Source organism: Xenopus laevis, chromosome 3L (assembly GCF_017654675.1).
Source record: "Xenopus laevis strain J_2021 chromosome 3L, Xenopus_laevis_v10.1, whole genome shotgun sequence".
Taxonomy (NCBI): Eukaryota; Metazoa; Chordata; class Amphibia; order Anura; family Pipidae; genus Xenopus; species Xenopus laevis.
In genome coordinates, this window is record NC_054375.1 from 60,773,824 (window position 1) to 60,779,823 (window position 6,000).

Genomic DNA, 6,000 nt, shown 5'->3' on the forward strand with positions numbered 1-6,000 from the left:
TTTCACTTTAGTCAATTTGCAGAGTAACGATCATTCGCCTGAGTGAAAATTCGCCTGACGACAGGGCATAAAACCATGATAGCGATGGTGTCTTTCTCTAGCGAATTGTCCTCTACACCTGTTAGTGAATTGTTTATGTCCCTGTGGATGAGATTTCTGGCGAATTTTTACTAACGACGGCCACTTCGGTCTTAAGTAAATCTGCCCCCTGGTGTTTCTGACTAATTACTTATTAATTAAAAACACCACTTTGGTCACTAGGACAATGCCCTGATGCCATCTCCCCTTACACCCCACATTTACATAATTGCACTCTCTGAACCAGAAGAGCTTAGTTTCTGTTCAAATGGAAATCTGGTTCTTAAAGTTACTGAAGAATGCTTTTTGCACCCTCTGGTAACCTGCCACATACACTGCCACCTCAGGCCAAGTTCTCACCTTGCCGAGAGGAGTAGCTATGTGATAGAGTACAAGGGTTGCATTTTAGAATGCTGCCCATACCAGTACCACTAGCTTTTGTTTGTTGATAACTTTGTTTTCAGTAGGTGAATAAGCCCTACCATGCAACCTGACAGTAATGGAAGCTGAAAATCAATACTAGTAATATTTCAGCCTGAAAAAACTTTTGATTGAAATTCACCTGTTTCCATGAGAGATAGGTGGTTTTCTTTAAAGGGGTTGTTCGCCTTTAAATTAACTTTTAGTATGATGTAGAAAGTGAGACAATTTGATTAAATGTTTTCATTATTTGTGGTTGTTGAGTTATTCAGCTTTTTATTCAGCAGCTCTCCAGTTTGCAATTTGAGTTCTGGTTGCTAGGGTCCAAATTACTCTAGCAACCATCTGATTTGAAAGTTGAGTAAAGTTGAAAAATGAAGCAACAACAATACATTTGTAGCCTTACAGAGCATTTGTTTTTATATGGGGTCAGTGACCCCCAATTTGAAAGATTGAAAGAAGGCAAATCAAATTAAGGCCAATTGAAAAGTTGCTTAGAATTATTCATTATTTAACATACGAAAAGTTAACAAAGTTGAACCATCCCTTTAAAACAAATAGGCTGCAAGGCCTGAAAAATGCCAGCAGATTAAACTCCACATGGAACATTAGTTTATGTTTATGCATATTTAAACAATATAGGTAATGCAAGAGTGAGAGCACTAAGGGACTCAGAATCACACCTCTTAGTGCTCATTCAAGAAGCACTTATGGCCAGGCTCTGGCTATGTCCAGTATTCTTTGCCAGGATTAATTCACAAACTTTGTCTGTGACTGTAGCCAGTTCTGTGGATGGAACACCTGAAAACATCTGACTTTTGAGCGACAAGCACTGGGTATGAACAGACAAATAGAAGAGATACTACAGGGTACACAGTTTTTGCTGGAGGCATTCAGCAATTACCTTTCTAGCAGCAAACATGTAAATAGAACTGTATTGCCCTTTTATTGTTTTTTGTTATATCATTAAAACTAAAATGTGCAGCGATTTCAATATGTGAGATAACAGCAATAAGATTGACATGGCACAGGTAGACAGGATTATTAGGGAATGCTTAAAATCTGTTAAAATTTTTGGGTCACCTACTATATAGAGATGGGGAGTACAATGAGAGAGTTGTGTTGAGTCATTTCTTCTCCTTTAACTGTATTAAAGTTTGAAAAACACAGAAAAAATCTTATTTATCAATGCACCAGATTCAACAGTATTGACAAGCAGCCATGCATTGAATTATTATTGATTTGTTGAATACCTATGAGGATCAGCCTACTGTCTATGTATGGCCTCTGTAATGTGACAGGAGTCAGTTCTCATGCAATTGAATGGTTGATCAGTCAGCAAGTTTCAGGAGTAAGAGGTGTGAAGACACAGTACAGCTACACAGATATGTTTACACACAAAATCTTCAAATAATTAATATAGCAAAGTTGCTTAAAATAAAATTTTCTTTCGATTGGCAACATGGACTATGCGCAGTTATAGCCAGGTCTGGATTTGCTTCAACTGAGCATTCTCTTGTAGCGACTGGTGATCTTGAATAGAAGAGGACCCAAATCATTTTGAGATGGCAAATATCCAACTCCACTGCAAAATTCTGCATTTGTAAGGAGGTACACTAATATTGAAACTCTTCAGACATAGGGGCAGATTTACTAAAGAGCAAAGCGTGTTTTTTGGAGAAAATTCACCAAAACGACAATTAGCAAGGACATCATCAATTAACTAAAAGGTGAGTAATACACTTTGCTAGCGAAACCCTCAACGCTGGAGAAGTGTTGCTCTGTTTCGCCATGCAAATTTTCACTCAGGCAAACGATCATAGATTGACTTATTTATCAATATGTAAAAGTTTCTATTCGTTATCCTTTTCGCAAAAGTCTATTTTGCCAGGTTCTGCCTGGCAAATTAATAAGATGAAGCTATACCCTCAACATTATGTCACTGACATCATATTCTGTATTCCAAAAACTTCATTAAAAAAATATTTAATTTGGGATTGTGTTTACAAGTTATAATTGCTAAACATGTTATTTACACTTTTTTAAACATTTGAAGCTCATGCCACATTTGTTTTACAGTGGACTCATGGTCTAATAGAGGATCTCTTTTGTCTTTATTTTGCTTCCTTGGAAATTTTTAATAAGAAGTGGCCACTTCCAGCAATTTCACCAACATCACTAATAAATACATATATGTGACCTTTATATACCCACCATATTTAAATTGACATAAGTGTAATTATGTTAATGAAGTTAAGGAAGAAAGTAAAGCTAGAGAAAATTTACTAAGAAATTTGAATTGTTGCTGCTCATGTTAGTAGTTAGTCTGCCCCTAGGTGTGTCTGAGTGTGTGGAAGGAACAGGGAGGGAGGCCATTGTAGGGGCAGGAATAAATATTATAAATATGTACAATACTGAGTTTCTGATCTGGGCATTATAACCAAGTTGTTCTCTCTGTAAGTTTCCTCCAGGTTCTCTGGTTTTCTCAAGATTACCTGGATTCCTCTTAAATACCAAAAATGTACAGACAGATTAACTGGTGTGTTGTATAATTGTAAAGGGTTTTAGATTCTAAACTCCAGTGGGGTAGAGACTAATGAGTAGGAACACACTCTGTAAAGTTCTGTGTAAACTTGTTTTACAATCTACTTGAAGGTTTGGTCTTTTCCTTTTTTTGCAATAAAATAACTTTACCAGTAATACATTTTATTTCATACTCTGAGCACTGCCGTTAACTATAAAACAAGCAATGTTTCTACCTGTGGTGGGTGACTCAAGACTTATATTAAATAAAACCACAAGATTTATATTAAATACAATCAAGGGGAAACTTGTTAATCCAAAGGAAGACTTGTTTGTACTGCACAGATATTTCAATAAATCGCTTTTATTGCATTCTTCATACGTTTTTACGCAATGATCTGAGAAAGGCAAAACTTTGCTTTGATGAATTCATACACCTTTTTTGATCCACTGATCTACTGTACTTATAGAAAGATTTATCAGTTAAGGTAATATTATGGTTTATACAATTTAGTTCATAATGAAAAAAGATTTTGAATATGGCCAGGGGGTCAAAATATATATGTTGGCAGCATGTAAAGCAAAGGAATCTAAACTTCTAACTTCTTTCTAAAGAATGCTTAAAAAAATGAGGACAGAGATGAGTCAGTGTTCAATACACCCTGAGTGGCAGTGGGTGGGAGAAGTGTATTTAGACCTTAATGTACAAGGAAAGTAATTGTACTAACCTCTGTTAATTATGAAGGCAGTCCCTCTTGATCCCAGTTTTTAACTCAGTTTTCATTGCTTCCGTCCCTGTAGCTTCTAACTAACACTTGGGCAATTTGTGTTCCGATGCCTGTATCACTATTTTGTAGGCAAGGTACAGCAAAGCCTGTATTGCTATAGTTCACACATGCAGTTTAAAGGGGATGTAAAGGCAAAAAAATAAAATCCCATTTTTACTTTCTTTAATGAAAAAGAAACCTATCTCCAATATACTGTTTTTATAAGAAACCTGACTGTATGCAGTGAAATTCACCCTTCGTTTTACTTGCTTTGACAGCTGCAGTTAGGAAACTTCAGACGGTGCCTAACTGTTGTGCAGGGAAATGATCATACTTTCAAACGACACGGGAGAGCCCCCCCCCCACCTTACTTCCCTGTAAAAGCTGTCAAGATTTGTATCCACAGACCCAGTGCAATCTATATATTCTGATTATTAATAAGTCTTGCTTTATCGGCTTCTGTCAGATATTATTTGACTTGTGCTGTTTTGATCATTTATGATGATCCCTAAGCTTAACATCCCAACTGAAGCCAAGACCACACTGAGCATGTGCGTAGTCTTGGTATTGCAAAGATGTTTAACAAAGTTACAAGATGACAGACCCCTGCCCCAACTTTAAAAGCACAAATAATTTGTTTAATTGGGCTTCTGGTACAGTAACTTCATGTTTATATTTAGCATTTCTAACATTATTCTATTTTAGACTTTAGTTGCCCTTTCAGGCCTGGGTAGCACATTTCAAAGAAGTTCATGGTTTGCTCATTACAGCTATATAATGCCCATGATCTAGGATGCCAGGATTCTGTTTGGGTATAGGAGCAACAATAGGCAAGCATGGGTTGAGAAACAACATGAGAAAGGAAATAAGCATCAGAGGGTCAAGGGGGTGGTACACTCCATTGGAGGAAGGGTATACAACCCTCTAACAAAATTTTGCTGCTCACAATTACTTGGCCAGCAGTGGTTCTTAAATGGGTGGTTCACCTTCAAGTTAACTTTTAGCATGTTGTAGAATGGCTAATTCTAAAAAAAACTTTTCAATTTGGTCTTCATTGTTTATTTTTTATAGTTTTTTTAATTGTTTGCCTTTTTCTTCTTATAATTTCCAGCTTTCTATGGGGGTGACTATTGTTACTTTTTATTATTTAACTTTCTGTGCAGGCCTATTCATATTCTAGTCTCATATTCAAATCAGTTCATAGTTGCTAGGGTAATTTGGATCCTAGAAACCAGATCGCTGAAATTGCAAACGGGAGAGCTGCTGAATTAAAATAAATAACTCAAATAAATAACTCAAAACCACAAATAATAAAAAATGAAAACCTATTGCACATTGTCTCATAATATCACTCTCTACATCATACTAAAAGTTAACCCAAAGGTGAACAACCCCTTTAAAAATAACAGGTACTTTTTTTTAATTTCTTGGTGATCAATCTGCCATATTGCCGAAATATCATGTATTAATAGGCAAGCCTTCACTGGGTACAGTGAAAAATGTTACCTATCACACTTTCCATCATATTGTAAAATATAAATGTTACAAAAAGATTCCTCAATATTGCTTGAATAAGGCCAAATTGAAAATAGAAATGATTAACTAGGATCCCTTATTATCTTGAGTTCTTCCATTGTAGATTATAATCATAATCCTATCCTCTTGAGACTTTTATTCCTTCTGAAAACTTTTCCATTTATTTAATCTTTCTCTCTTTTTAAATCCCATTAACCTTAAGTTTAGTTGCTCATATTTCTCCCAGAGTCTCATAATTTTCAGTACTTTAATCTGTATGATTTATGGTGATGTTTATTTTCAACTAAAGATGACCTGAGTTTTCCTGCTCTGGACTTGTGTAGGTACATATTTGGTAGCACCTGCTTCTGTACTTGGGTATTCAGCCCTGGTGTTCAGTATGGTTAGGGTAAGGGTCCTGGTCACGTTCTGCCACTCCCATTTCAGCAAACCCATACTGTACGCATGCTGCCCCTGTTACCATGTGACATTCAGTGCATCTTAAAAGCTGGCATTACTAAAGTGTTGTAAGGGCTGGAGCTACCTGGCACAGATGTAGGGACAGAAAGCTGTGCAACTCCAGACAATGAGTTGGAACATCGTAAGGGAATGTAATAAAAGAAATTTGCAATTTTAAGAACAGATTTAGCATTTCCCATTGTTATGTTTTTTATTATACAGTAATTGCATTGAAGAT